The sequence below is a fragment of the Pan paniscus genome, chromosome 6, assembly GCF_029289425.2.
Source record: "Pan paniscus chromosome 6, NHGRI_mPanPan1-v2.0_pri, whole genome shotgun sequence".
Classification (NCBI taxonomy): domain Eukaryota; kingdom Metazoa; phylum Chordata; class Mammalia; order Primates; family Hominidae; genus Pan; species Pan paniscus.
The window spans coordinates 86,396,214-86,412,049 of NC_073255.2; the positions used below are offsets into that span (position 1 = coordinate 86,396,214).

A 15,836-nucleotide genomic window follows, 5' to 3' on the forward strand; every position below is an offset into this window, starting at 1 on the left:
ATTCAGGAAAAGGCTTTGATTCTGCAAACCACAAGCTGTTACTCATGAAACTATGACAACTTGGTATTAGCTGCAAATCAATGAACTTTTTAAATGCAGTCGAAGCAACAAAACTCGCTTACTGCTAAACCTTGATAAGCCCACCCTGGAACAGCCAGACCTTTATCTTAACAGCCATGTGATCTTTCCTGCTTTGATAGCCTCTTTGCTGTATTGATAAGGATTACACATCTTATAGGAGCTGTTGCCCTCTCCGGAAGCATTTCTAAAGTGGATGCAGGAAAAAAGGGAGTCTCTTTCTACGGGTGGGCTGTTTACTGTTCAGCGTTCTCAAATCAACCTATTCTCAGCTCCCTCCTTTTCAGTCTAGCTGTTCTTTAGAGACAACATAGAAAATGGGAACCTGTCAAGGAAGAGTTTAAGCTGTGATGAAGTGCTCTTGGCATGATTCACCGGGAGGGCATTTAGACCTTCATTCTTCTGAACCATTCTGCAGAACCAGCCCCTGCGCCTTGCTTCGTAAAAGGCGTAGAAGTAGTCTCATCTCTGTTCCTCTCTCTTGGTCCTTAGTCAATAAAATGTCTAAGACTAGGTCACTTACACATCTTGTGTTTGCCATTATTACTATGACCCTTTATTTATGTGGGCCACCTTCCCTTGCCTTCCCTTCCCTTCTCTTCTCTCCTCTTCCTTTCTTCTTCTTCTTCATTCATTTTTTTTTGAGACAGAGCCTTGCTCTGTCACCCAGGCTGGAGTGCAGTGCAGTGATTATAACCCACTGCAACCTCGACATCCTGGGCTCAAGCAATCCTCCTGTCTCAGCCCCTCAAGTAGCTAAGACTACAGGTGCATGCCACCAAGCCTGTCTAAGTTTAAATTGATTTTGGTAGAGATACGGTCTTGCTATGTTGCCCAGGCCGGTCTCAAACTCCTGGCCTCAAGTGATCCTCCTGCCTTGGCCTCTCAAAGTATTGAGATTACAAGTGTGAGCCACTGCGCCTGGCCTGTGGGCCATTTTCAAATGGAGTTTGGCTACAGATGAGTTTGTTATAATTTAGGAGAGCAGGGGCGACAGCTATCCTGGAATACCCTTTGGACAGGTGTATGTACACCAGTGCTGATCTTCTGCTACCCAGACATCATCCACCAGCAGCTGGGATGTCCTGAGTGTCCATGGTGACTGCTTGCTAAATTAACCCTCTACTTCCCGCATCTTCAATTTCTCCTTAGTCAAGCATTATCAGAGGGACCAGAGCTTTCAGAAGTATTATGTCCTCCTTATACTCTTCCTTTTTTTTTTTTTTTTTTGAGAAGGAGTCTCGCTTTGTCACCCAGGCTGGAGTGCAGTGGCGTGATCTCAGCTCACTGCAACCTCTGCCTCCTGGGTTCAAGTGATTCTCCTGCCTCAGGCTCCCAAGTAGCTGGGATTACAGGCATGTACCAGGCACTGTTTCACTATGTTGGCCAGGCTGGTCTCGAACTCCTGACCTCAAGTGATCCTCCCACCTCAGGCTCCCAAAGTGCTGGGATTACAGGCGTGAGCCACCGCGTCCGGCCTACTCTTCCTTTTCTTCTTTGCCTCTTCCTCCTTGCTTTGAATAGCACTTGCATCCCATTTCACATCCTCTGATCTCACTTTTCACTTTGGCCGTTGCTGCAGCAACCAGCTCAGTGCAGGTGAAACCTGATAGCCCCCAGCTCAGCTGTCCTGCCTAGCTTTCACTTTCCATCCTGGCCTTCTCTGGGGTCACGCCATTGGGGTGCCTCCAGAAGCCTCCTGTCGGGCAAGGTGCGGTGGCTCACACCTGTATTCCCAGCACTTTGGGAGGCCAAGGAGGGCAGACCACTTGAGATCAGAAGTTCGAGACCAGCCTGGCCAACATGGTGAAACCCTGTCTCTACTAAAAATACAAAATACAAAAATCAGCCTGGTGTGGTGGCATGCCTCTGTAGTTCCAGCTACTCAGGAGGCTGAGTTGGGAGGATCACTTTAACCTGGGAGGTGGAGGTTGCAGTGAGCTGAGATCGTGCCACTGCATTTCAGCCTGGACTCTGTCTCAAAAAAAAAAAAAAAAAAAAAGCCTCCTGTCACTCATGCACCTGCCTGTTGAAAGACAGAAAGAGATAGTTAACATCCTAGGGTGCAAACTTTGTCTAATGCGGAAGGGGAGAAAGTGGATAAATATTCTCTTTATCCATGAATAATCCTTTTATCCATCTTTCCTGTGGGTGATTCTGAGGTGCATTTTATGTGGCTTCTCACAGATCCTGGAAGAATCAAGCCCCAGTTTCCCACGGCAGTGAGGAGCTCAAAGACTCAGTCTCACATCAGCTTCGCCTCTTTCCTGTTCCCCTCCTCCTAGCCCTGCAATTGCCTCCCAAATTAGCTGCTTGCACAGAGCCCTTGTCTCGGGTTCTGCTTTCCAGGGGGAAATCCAGAACAAAATGGTCTAGAAAGCAGAATTTCAGGATGGATTCTGGAACTCGGCTCACTCTCTGGTCAGAGGGCAGTAAGGACCCCACTCCTGGTGGTAAGTTGGGTGGATAACCCCTGATCTTCTGTAGCACTCCAGTTGCTAGACTCTCCCTGGGAAGACAGTGGCCCAAGAGGCAGATGGAGGGTGAAGCATTGGCTTTGCAGTAGCTATGACATTTGGATAATATGGGGACAATGATAATGACAAGGATTGTAGGGTTGGTGGACTTTTGTTAATTGCCTTAGGAGCTGTGGTGGATTTTTCTGTGTCACCTTAGCTAAGCTGGAACTACACTTCCCAAAATTCCCTTTTCTGCATAGTCTTGGCCACATGATCTTGTGCAGGCTTTGGGAAGCAGCCATAGTTGTTTTACACTCAGAGGGTGAGCAGGGTACCAGGCGCTGTTGCAGCTCATGAACTTGGTTGCTGATCTGCTTGCTCACCTCGTAGGTATGAAGAACCTCCTCCTTCTTCACCTTCTCTGACTCCTGGACCAGCCTTTCTACCTAGCTGAATTTATTTGTAGCACTGGATGCAGAAGCAACAACTGTACATAGACTGGATAGCCAGCTCTCCAAATTATATAAGGTTGAATTCCTGTAATAAATCCCATATTCTAGATTATTTCTAGTGGTTCTATTTTTCTGATCAAACCGTGACTGATACAGAAGTCCTGAAAATAGAAAATGCAGGCTCAGTTCAGCTAATAGTGAACTCAGATACACTGTGAAAGTCGGCAAGGCAGTCTTGAAAGAGATTCATCTCCCACAGCTGCAGAGCAGATAGTGCTGAAATTCAGGCTCAGGAATCAGTTTTAAGGATAGCAAAGCTATAAGGGAAACAGAAAGCATGACCCCAGGAAGCTTCCTATCCCAAAGGCAGGGCCTTGACAGGAGAAGAGTAGGACTCTGAGTTCTGGCATTAGGATGTTTGGCTGGACAAGCCTGAGAATCTTGGAACTTGTAGATTCTCCAGTAACTCTGGGATGGCAGAGGCAATATTTCTCCTTTGCTAGGAGACAGCAGCCTTCCCTTGCCTGGAGATCTTCAAAACCTCACAAGATGATTCTTGTCTTTCTCAAGGTCTTGTTGAAGTGGCATTGTTCATCTGGGGTAATACCCGAGGTTCATTGCCTCATGCCAAGGAAATCAAGGATGCGGACACAAAAGGAGTGAGGTTAAGAGCGGAGGTTTAATAGGTGAAAGAGAGAGAAAAGCTCTCTCTCCTGCAGAGAGAGATGGGCTCCCGAGTGGGTCTTCTGGTTTTGTGGTGAAATGCATGGGGTTTTATAGATGAGCTTGAGGAGGTGGTGTATGATTTACATAGGGCGCCAAGAGATTGGTTGGACCAGGTGTGCCAGTTACATACTGTGTGAAGAAGCTGGCCACCCCACTCTAATCTTTTATTATGTACATGGATTCTCTACCTTGCTGGTGCCATGTTGCCTGTTCCTTTACTGTACATGTGGTTGACAAAGAAAAAGGAAGTTGCAGCCTCCATGTTGTTGATACCTGGCTTCCAGGTATCCCTTTTCTATTGGCACAGCATTTACCTATGCAAGCTTCCAGGTTGCTTATCTATGTTTGCAGTTTGATTTTTCAGGCTCCTTTTTGTTAGAAAATGAATGATTTGGGGGTTGCTTTTTTATTAAAAGGGAAACCTTACTGAGGACTCTCTTACCCTCACTAACTGCCTAAATAATTCATTTTTCACTTCTGTATGACTGTTGCTTATTGCCTTCTGACTGAGAGTTAGAATCAGGTCAGCCCAGTGAGGAAAAACAGTCATGGCTCTGGGAGGAAATAGCACACCCACTGCCTCCAATTGCAGGACTTGGCTGATATGAACTGGGGGACACTGGGAGGAAATATGTGGGGAGCAGATACGGAGAAACATACTGGTGATGGGACTTCAGCATCTTTGAAAAGCTCAGAGAAGCTCTAGATGATTTCCTAAGATTTATCTTCCTGTTCAGTAATTTTTTTCCCCACCAATGTCAAGTCCACTGTCCAACCTATCCTCTCGTTATTTTAATTTCATGGACTGTAGTTTTGATTTGTAAACTTCCACTTAGCTAGGCTTTTTCTTTTTTCTTTTTTCCTTCTTTTTGGAGATAGGGTCTTGCTGTGTCACCCAGGCTGGAGTGCAGTGGTGCAATCGTAGCTCACTGCAGCCTCGAACTCCCACTTCAGCTTCCAAGTAGCTGGGACTACAGGTGCATGCCAACATACCTGGCTAATTTAAAAACATTTTTTGTAAAGATGGGATCTCGCTATGTTGCCCAGGCTGGTCTCAATATTCTGTCCTCAATGATCCTCCCACATTGGCCTTCCAAAGTGCTGGGACAATTACAGACATCAGTCACCACACCCAGCCAAGATTTTTCAATTTTTTTTCCTTTGTCATAATGCCCAGCCTTATCTAATAAATTCTATTCCTTTGTATTCAAAAATTAAAGCACAGTTACCTTCAGGATTTTTTTATGACCCCCTAGATAGATTTCTTGAATGTGTACCTTGTGCAATTTGTTACTTCTTTTGTCTCTCTCATCAGGAGTGGTTTCCTCAAGTGATTTGTAATTTTATTTCTGTTACCCCTTTAAACTTTCTTAGTTGTTCTAGTTCTTCCACTACCCTTGGATGAAGACTTATGCAGCAGCCTCCATGACTTTTTTTTATACACTTAGGAAATAATAAGTTCCATAAGCATTTTACTTCAAAAGCACAGTATCCATTCTGCATTTGTCCAGTCCCATGTCATCATCAGCACATCATTTTCCTTCAAAGGCAGAATTTTGACCTCTTCCTGCAGAAGGTTTCCTGGGAAGGGGGTTATGTTAGTCCATTCTCACACTGCTAATAAAGATATACCCGAGAGGCAGGTGGATCACCTGAGGTCAGGAATTCGGGACCAGCCTGACCAACATGGCAAAACTCTGTCTCTACTAAAAGTACAAAAATGAGCTGGATGTGGTGGTGCATGCCTGTAACCCCAGCTACTTTGGGGGCTGAGGCAGGAGAATCACTTGAACCTGGGAGGCAGAGGTTACATGCAGTAAGCTGAGATTGCACCATTGCACTCCAGCCTGGGCAACATAGTGAGACTCCATCTAAAAAAAGAAAAAAAAAGACATACCTGAGACTGGGTAATTTATAAAGAAAAAGAGGTTTAATGGACTCACAGTTCCACATGGCTGGGGAGGCCTCACAATGATGGTGGAAGGCAAAGGAGAAGCAAAGGCACATCTTACATGGTGGCAGGCAAGAGGGCCTGTGCAGGAGAACTCCCATCAGATCTCATGAGACTTATTCACTATCACGAGAACAGCATGGGAAAACCCACTCCCATGATTCAATTACCTCCCACTGGGTCCCTCCCATGACATGTGGGGATTATAGGAACTACAATTCAAGATGAGATTTGGGTGGGGACACAGCCAAATCATATCAGGGGTCATGATTGGGTTCTTTCTCTCTCCAGGTTTTTTCTGCCAGCTCAGTGAAAATGGTTTCTGATCCCTCTGGGGCTGAGGAAAAGAGAAGAGGAGAACATTCCTAACTGATAGGTATTGTCATCAGATGATTTTGTGCTATCTGAGCCTAGCAAGAGTTTACAGTTGACTTGTTTCTGTAGGTGGTGTGATGATTTATTTTACGTGTCAATGTGACTGGGCTAAGGGAAGCCCAGATAGCTGGTAAAACATTATTTCTGGGTTGTCTGTGAGTGTGTTTCCTAAAGAGGTTAGCATTTGAATTGAGGGACTGAGCAAAGTAGATAGATCTGCTCTCACCAATGTGAATGGGCATCATTCAATTCACTGAGGGCCAGAATAGGATAAAAAGATGGAAGAAAGGCAAATTCTCTCTCTCTTTTTAAGCAGGGATGTTTATATTCTGCCCTCAGATGTTAGTACCCCTGGTTCTCATGCTTTCGACTCTGAGACTTACACCTTTGTTCCCCTCCTACTCCTTGCTTCTCAGGCCTTAGGCTGTAAACTGGGAGTTATACCACTGGCTCCCCTGAGGCTCAGACCTTTGGACTTGGACTGAATTAAACCACAATTTTCTTAGTTCTCCAGCTTGCAGATGGTGTATTGTGGTGCTTCTCAGCCTCCATAATCATGTGAGCCAATTCCCATAATAAATCTCTTCTAGGTCTACAGCTATCCTATTGGTCTGTTTCTCTGGAGAACTCTGACTAATACAGGTGTGTTGTGGGTTCTTCTGAGATGTACTTTCCCTTCTGTCCAATGCTCCCTTCATCTGGGTGACACACATGCCTGTGCTTGTCTAATGCTCTTTTCACAGTTCTTAGAATCTGGTGGTTCCTTCAGTTTCTCTCTGCCAAGTCCTGTTCACATTCTTCAGTAGGCCTTATGTCAATCCTCTCTTGCATGTGGCCCACATCCAGTCCATGGAAAACCCCCATGCATTCTTTGGCCCAACACATTATGGAGGGCAGGCAGATCTCCAAACAGCTGCTTTCCTTTGGCTTCTCTATCCACGGCCCACCAGACTGCTCACCCATGAGGTTTCTCAGGTGGGAGTCCATTCTGTCTGCCCTTACCTTGTCTTCCCTTACCTTCCTCTATGTCGTCCTATTGCACGGAGGGGGTCATGGCGCACCAATAACTTTCTCCAGAGAAATCTTCCACCAATACCCATGTCCCCTCCTTGATGCGGGTGAGGGGTTTAAGGTTCGTTTAACTCAATTCTTGACCACCTCCTTTTGAAACTGGCCAATTTCCCCATAGAACCAATGTTTATGGGTTGTTTGTTTTTGAGACAGAGTTTCACTCTTGTCATCCAGGTTGGAGTGCAATAGCGCGATCTCAGCTCACTGCAATCTCTGCTTCCCCACTTCACGTGATTGTCCTGTCTCAGCCTCCTGAGTAGCTGGGATTACAGGCATGTGCCACCACGCTTGGCTAATTTTTTTTTTTTAAGTAGATAAGGAGTTTCACCATGTTGGCCAGGCTGGTCTCAAACTCCTGACCTCAGGTGATCTGTCTGCCTGTCTGTCCCAAAATGCTGGATTATAGGCATGAGCCAGTGCGTCTGGCTGGGCCATCTTGATCTTAAAGCTTGAAGCTTAACATTTGTCTTAGCCGAGATCCTTTCTCAGGGAATCAACCCTCAGTAGATACCAGATAGTATCAACGTACTGGAACTCACCAGATCATCACATCCAGATGATGAGATGCCAGATCCCTCATCATCATAATTGCCTCCTTACCCCTCTCTAATTCCTGTTTTTCTGCACACAGTCACATTCCTTCCCTGCTATATAAACCCACCATTTTAGTTGGTTGAGGAGACGAATTTGAGACTTATCTCCCATCACCTGGCTGATGTCACCTGAATAAAGCATTGCTTCCCTGGCAATATTCATTGTCTCAGTGATTGGCTTTCTGTGCAGTGAGCAACAGGACCTAGACCAAATCTCTAGCATTCGGTAACACTTAGAAATTTCTACATAGGGCCAGGTGCGGTGGCTCACACCTGTAATCCCAGCACTTTGGGAGGCCAACGTGGGTGGATTGCCTGAGGTCAGGAGTTCGAGACCAGCCTGGCCAACATGGCAAAACCCCGTCTCTGCTAAAAATACAAAAATTAATTGGGCTTGGTGGCAGGCACCTGTAATCTCAGCTACTCAGGAGGCTGAGGCAGGAGAATCATCTCTTGAACCTGGAAGGCGGAGGTTGCAGGTAGCCGAGATAGCGCCATTGCAGACTGGGCGACAAGAGTGAAACTCCATTTCAAAAAAAAAAAAGAAGAAATTTCTACATAAAGAGCTGCCTAGCTGCCTTACAACTTACTTTGGAATCCTGTATCTATCAATATAGGATCTCAACCTGTTAAATATACCTATGTATATTTACTGAGAGGCCATCTTGAGTGGAAATGGATTGGGTGATCAATCCAGTGGTTTGGGTGACCCATTTGCCCTGAGTTTTAGAGGTGTCTCTACTAGATGATTCCATGTTTACCCTTTGGATTTTGTAGGTTCCAGGCTAGTGTGTATATCGAACTCTCAGTACATGGTTCCTACATCCTATGAGTGGTTATAAACATGGTCTCTACTCCTGCAAATAGTACTACCTTGGAATTTTGATATATTTCAGGTGACTCTTTTACTACCTGGAACTCCAGACAGATAATCCATCCCTTTAACCAGCTGAGGATGCTTTTAGGGATTCTAATTCTTTTATTCAATTTCGCCACAAGACTTTACTTGATTGTCTTGAAAACCTTTAAGGGCATTAGAGAGGGTGATTTCTGATGCAAACAACAGAAAATTCAACCTAAACTAGCTTAATTATAAAACTTAAGAGGGGGATTTATAAGTTTATGTAGAGGTGAGATGGAGCACAGATCCCTGCAGGAAATGAAGAAAAATCTTGAGTTCCTTCAAGGGAATTTCCAGGCACCTAGCTAGCCCTGAGAAGTCAATGAGCAACTTGATAAGCAAAAAAGTAATCGTAGCTTTAAACAACAGCCAAGGAAGTTAAAATCATGAGATGTTTGATCCCCCTATAGAAATAAAGATAACATCTTAACGTATGTCTCTGAGTTGCTTTTCAGAAATCCGGACCCCCATCAGACAGATCCTCTGGAATGCAGACCTCAGATACTGAGGCCTGAACCCTGACCATTATTCTTTGTTCTAAATTTCTTCCTGAGGGGCCTAGAGGAAGTCACACCTGTGAGCCAGAGCTAACGTTCTTTTCTACTGATCCCAAACTTTTAGATAAGGTTTTGCTTCCTTAACCAATTGCAAATCAGAAAAATATTTGAATCCACCTATGACCTATGGGCCCCCATTTTGAGATGTCTGCCTGCCTGTTTAGGTCAAACCAATGTGTAGCCTCTGTGTATTGATTTATAACTTTGCCTGTAGCCGCTGCCTCCTAGCCTTTAAAAACCCTTACCTGTAAGCCATCGGGGAGTTCGGGTCTTAAGCATGAGCTGCTTGATTTTCCTTGCTTGGAGCTTGCAAATAAATGCCTTCCGTTCTTCTGCTGCAAACCTTGGTGTGGATGTTGTGGTCATATTGCACTGGGTGAGTGAACCCCAGTTCAATTTGATAACAGAGGTGAGAATTAATTCTGGCTTCAGGGGAGGCTTTTTCTGGATGTAAACAATGTGACCCTCACTCTTTTTCTGACGTGAAGTCTGGCTCTGTTGCCCAGGCTGGAGTGCAGTGGCATGATCTTGGCTCACTGCAACCTCTGCCTCCCGGGTTCAAGCGATTCTCCTGTCTCAGCCTCCTGAGTAGCTGGGATTACAGGCGCCACGAGGCCAGCTAATTTTTTTTTTTTTTTTGAGACAGAGTCTCACTCTGTCACCCAGGCTGGAGTGCAGTGGTGCGATCTCAGCTCAGTGCAACCTCTGCCTCCCGGGTTCAAGCGATTCTCCAGCCTCAGCCTCCCAAGTAACTGGGACTACAGGTGAGCACCACTGCGTCTGGCTAATTTTTGTATTTTTAGTAGAGACCAAGTTTCACTATGTCGGCCAGGCTGCTCTTGAACTCCTAACCTCAGGTGATCCGCCCGCTTCGGCCTCCCAAAGTGCTGGGATTTCAGGCCTGAGCCACCGCACTCGGCCTAATTTTCGTATTTTTAGTAGAGACGGGGTTTCACCATGTTGGCCAGGCTGGTCTTGAACACCTGACCTCAGGTGATCTGTCCGCCTCGGCCTTTCAAAGTGCTGGGATTACAGGCGTGAGCCACTGCACCAGGCCGACTCCCACTCTTACTCCCTCCTCCATGTCTCAGCTCGGTTTGTTCCAAGCTGGCTCTGTTCTCAGCAGGGCTTCCGACTCTTTGTCCTAGGTTGACACTCAGCTACTTCCAGGACAGTGGCTCTCAACTGGGGGTGATTTTATATTTCCCCTTAGGGGACATTTGGCAATGTCGGGAAACACTTTTGCTTGTTACAACTCTGGGGAAGGGATGTGATGCTGCTATCATCTGGTGGGTAGAGAACAGGGGTGCTGCTAAACATCCCTTAATGTACGGGACAGCACATCAAAGAATTGTTCAGCCCATAATGTCAGTGCTGCTGAGATTGAGAAACTCTGTCCCAGGTCTGCAAGCTTCCTCTTCCATGTTCAGTAGAGAAGAGAGAATCTATATTCCAGAATTCCCATGAAAAATTCTTGATTAGATCAGTGTGGGCTGGGCACGGTGGCTCATGCCTGTAATCCCAGCACTTTGGGAGGCCAAGGCGGGCAGATCACGAGGTCAGGAGATCGAGACCATCCTGGCTAACACGGTGAAACCCTGTCTCTACTAAAAATACAAAAAGTTAGCCAGGTGTGTTTGCAGGCGCCTGTAGTCCCAGCTACTTGGGAGGCTGAGGCAGGAGAATGGCCTGAACCCGGGAGGCGGAGGTTGCAGTGAGCCAAGATCGTGCCACTGCTCCAGCCTGGGAGACAGAGCGAGACTCCGTTTCAAAAAAAAAAGATCAGTGTGATAGGTCATGTCTACCTTTTTTTTTTTTTGAGACAGAGTCTCCTTCTGTCACCCAGGCTGGAGTGCAGTGGCATGATCTCAGCTCACTGCAACCTCCGTTTCCCGGGTTCCTGCCTCAGCCTCCCAAATAGCTGGGATTACAGGCACCTGCCGCCACGCCCGGCTAATTTTTGTATTTTTAGTAGAGACAAGGTTTCACCACGTTGGCCATGCTGTTCTCAAACTCCTGACCTCAAGTGACCCCCCTGCCTCGGCCTCCCAGAGTGCTGGGATTATGGGCATGAACCACCGCACCTGGCAACAGATCCTCTTTTCAAAAGATACTTCCTCTCCTTTGCAACTGCAGTCTTTACTTTTACTTCCCCTTCTTCCCCAGCCTTTTATTATCTTGACAGACTTAGCTTCTTTACTTCAATCCTCCTCTTAATTTTTTTTTTTTTTTGGCCTCTTTGCCATTAGTGGGTGGAGAAGGGAAGGCATGGAATACACACATTAAATCTTGCTTTTGTTATTTATGCATACATTTATTTTACATGGTTGGAAGCATGTTATATACCAACTCCCCTACCCCCCCGCCCACACACATAATATTGAGTGTCATGATTTTTTCTCTTAATATTGTATAATAAACACTTTCTCATGCTATTAAAAACTATTTGCAGGCCAGGCATGGTGGCTTACTCCTGTAACCCCAGCATTTTGGGAGGCCAAAGCAGGTGGATTGCTTGTGGCCAGTTCAAGATCAGCTGGGGCAACATGGCAAAACCCTGTCTCTAAAAAAAACACAAAAATTAGCTGGGCATGGTGGCGCACACCTGTGGTCCCAACTACTCAGAAGACTGAGGTGGGAGGATCACTTGAGTCCAGGAGGTGGAAGTTATAGTGAACTGAGATTGCGTGGCTGCTTTCCAGCTTGGGTGACAAAGTGAGACCCTGTCTCAAAAAAAACAAACAAACAAACGAAAAAACTATTTGCAATGACCATTTAAAAATTTTGCATTTGGCCAGGCGCGGTGGCTCATGCCTGTAATCCTAGCACTTTGGGAGGCCAAGGCAGGCAGATTACTTGAGGTCAGGACTTTGAGACTAGCCTGGACAACATGGTGAAACCCCACCTTTACTAAAAATACAAAAACCAGGTATGGCGGCACATGCCTGTAATCCCAGTTGCTCAGGAGGCTGAGGCAGGAGAATTGCTTGAACCTGGGAGGCGAAGGTTGCAGTGAGCCGAGACTGCACCACTGCACTCCAGCCTGGGTGACAGAGCTAGACTCTGTCTCAAAAAATAAATAAATAAATAAATAAAAATAAAAATAAAATTCCGCACAAAAATTCATCATACAGACAAGCTTAAATTATTAATTACCTATTAGTTTTCCCTGAATTTGATATCTTTTATAGTAAATTTATAGAATATGAGAATGGATTCTTTATGTGGCCATTTCTTGGACTTTAGGAGCAAAACTAATGTTAGGCCAGTATTTGCTTTCTGTTGGCTGTGAGTGTAGGGACAGGATTTCAAGTAGTTTTCAGACTGGGTGAGGTGGCTCACAACTGTAATCCTAGCACTTTGGGAGGCCAAGGCAGGTGGGTCGCTTGAGCCCAGGAGTTGGAGACCGTCCTGGGCAACACAGTAAAACCCCGTTTCTATTTATTAAAAAATATAAAAATTTTTTAGAAAGAAAAAAAATCTAGTTTCCAAATGACTGGAGCCTGATCATGTTTGAGTTACCTGGGGGATTTGTTAAAAGTGCACATTCTGAAGCCCTGATTTAGACCCCCTGAATCAGAATCTCTATACGTGGAGCCTGAACAAAGATCCTCTAATCATTCTGATGAATAGTTAGGTTTTGGAACCACTGACATTGTTGACCTATGGCCAGCTTGTGCTGTGTATACATTCTTATTCATAAATACAGGACCAGTTATTATAAAAATGAGACTTTGGAAGTATAGTTCCTGAATGGTACTTGGGGTGGATATTTGTCATTCATCACAGTCATGTAGCAACTGAATCCCATTCTCTGCTTAGGAAGAGCCTCATTTTTTGAATCTTGGTTTAGGGCAAAAACTACCCTGTATAAGCCCTAAAACTATCACTTTTTTTCATTTATTTATTTATTCATTTATTTATTTATTTTTGAGACGAAGTCTTGCTCTGTCACCCAGGCTGGAATGCGGTGGTGCGATCTCGGCTCACTGCAACCTCCACCTCCCAGGTTCACGCCATTCTCTTGCCTCAGCCTCCTGAGTAGCTGGGACTACAGGCTCCTGCCACCATGCCCGGCTAATTTTTTTGTATTTTTAGTAGAGACGGGGTTTCACCATGTTAGCCAGGATGGTCTCGATCTCCTGACCTCGTGATCTGCCTGCCTCGGCCTCCCAAAGTGCTGGGATTACAGACGTGAGCCACCGCGCCCGGCCCACTTTTTTTCTTTTAGAGACAGAGTCTCGCTCTGTCAGCCAGGCTGGAGTGCAGTGGTGTAATCATAGCTCACTGAAGCCTCGAACTCCTGGGCTTAAGAGATTGTCCCACCTCAGCCTCCTGAGTGTCTGGGACTACAAGTGTGCATCATTACACCTGGCTGATTAATTTTTTTTTTTTTTTTGTAGAAATGGAGTCTTGCTATGTTGTCCAGGCTGGTCTTGAACTCCTGGCCTCAAGTGATCCTCTTGCCTTGGCCTCCCAAAATGCTGGGATTACAGGCATGACTGAACATGCCAGGTCCTTAAAAATAATCTAAATTTGTTTTCCTAGTGTCCTTCGAAACTAGGGTTCAGGCATGTGACTTAGGCTGTGCCATTGGTTATATCCATGTCAAACTGGCTCTGGTCCCAAAGTTACAAGGCAGGGGTGTGGAGCTCTCTCGGTACTGAAGGCAGCAGTAGTAGTGGCAGGGTGGGTGAAGTTCCTTGTGTTAAAGTGGAGGGGCCAATTGAAGTGTCCAGAGCTCAGGGTCACTCCCAATGGTTCCCTCATCAGTTCAGTTCTGCGGTGTGGTTTTGGGGATGGCTCCTGGAAGCTGAATTTCAAACCCGATTCACCATCCCATGGTGACTCAAAGAGTTAATCAATTTCCTTAAGATAAACAGACAACCCACAAAGAAACAAACAAAAAGTCCCTCCTTTTCTGACTGATTGTGCAGAGTCAGCTTTAGGGTATGAGTTTTCAAGGAAGGACCCATTGTGTTGTCATCCAGTCAAGTAATAGATATGTATTTTATATGTTAGATCCCAGTTGACAAAGATTACTTTCTATTCAGGAACAAAGTTGTAAAGCCTTTGCTTTTGCCCTGAAGCAGAGATTACTTTCCCTTTGCATGGGTATAACTCACAGGGGAGGTTACAGATAAGAAAACATTTCCCTTGGCTAGGCTCAGTGGTTTACATCTGTAATCCCAGCTCCTCAGGAGGCTGAGGTGGGAGGATCACTTGAGGCCAGGAGTTTGAGACTGGCCTGGACAACATAGTAAGACCCCATCTCTAAAAAAAAAATAGCCAGAAAAAAAAAAAAAAGAAATAGTCAGGCAAGGTGGCACATTCCTGGAGTCCCAGCTACTTGGGAGGTTGAGGCAGGAGGATTGCTTGAGCCCAGGAAGTTGAGGCTGCAGTGAGCTGAGACTGGGCCACTGCACTCCATCCAGTCTGGGCAACAGAGTGAGACCCTGTCTCAAAAAAACAAAGAAAAAGAAAACATTTCCCTCAAAATGAAGCTAGGATTTCAATACTCAGAGAAGTTCTCATTTGAAACTCCATAATTTCCCATCATAGAACCAGGAAGGGAGCATTTTGGCCAGGAGAATCAAAAGACTTCCATGACATGAAGTGGCCTCCGGAGAGTCCCTTTAGAAGCCTCTTTGGAAGCACACAGCCTGCTGATAAGGCCACCAGGATGAATTGGCTAAAACTTGTAGCCTCAGATTATAGCCTGCATTTAACTTGATGGATGGAGGTTTGTAGTGTTGTCCATTTGAACATTGACAGACTCCTGTCCAAATCAATCATTTCTTTTTGGCATAGTTGAATTTGAATTGCTCTTTTTGATGGCGATTAGTTGACAGTTTGACCTGGATCTTAAGCCTCTTCGTGTTGTAAAGCTTCCCCACCGATGTAGTCATCCATCTTCCTATTAATGGCGGTGGGAGGGCAGGCATCCCGTGCATCGCTGATAGGAATAAAGTTGCATCATAGGTACAAGTTTAAAATGAAGTAGAACTCAGACAGTCCTGTTTTATTCTGTTTAAAAATGGAATTTCGGCCGGGCATGGTGGCTCACACCTGCAATCCCAGCACTTTGGGAGGCTGAGGCGGGCAGATCACCTGAGGTCAGGAGTTCGAGACTAGCCTAGCCAACATAGTGAAACCTTATCTCTACTAAAAATACAAAAATTAGCCAGGCGTGGTGGTGGGAGCCTGTAATCCCAGCTACTAGGGAGGCTGAGGCAGGAGAATCACTTGAACCCAGGAGGCAGAGGTTGCAGTGAACCAAGATCATGACATTGCACTCCAGCCTGGATGACAAGAGCAAAATCCTCCTTCTCTAAATAAATAAATAAATAAATAAATAAATAAATAAATAAATAAATAAATGGAATTTTGTCTGGCCTAAGATCATTCCTAGTCATTCTGATTCTGGCAGTGGTATTATGATACAGGTTTAGGGAGTGTTAATCACCTGAGATTTTTGCCAAGATCATCAAATTTAGTGCAAAGATAGCCCCTGTCCACAGAATCAAGAGCTGAAGACAGACTAACAAATAATGTGTTAGGAAGTCTTACATTGTTCATAACTAACTCCTCAAGAAGATGTATCATATGCAGCAAGCGGAGTGTAGAGTTGTACTAGAGGATAAGTTGTACCTAGAACGTTTTTGTTCCTGAT

General features: G+C 45.4%; 1 long non-coding RNA gene across 1 annotated transcript in view; it reads left to right on the forward strand.

Moving 5' to 3' along the window:
- Positions 1–462: 462 nt before the first annotated feature.
- LOC117981010 (uncharacterized) overlaps positions 463–15,836 on the forward strand; it is a 34,215-nt gene continuing 18,841 nt past the window's right edge. Inside the window, exons 1-2 of the long non-coding RNA XR_004672512.3 lie at positions 463–2,531; positions 5,958–6,042. This is a non-coding gene — a long non-coding RNA (uncharacterized LOC117981010). The remainder of the gene's footprint in view (positions 2,532–5,957; positions 6,043–15,836) is intronic.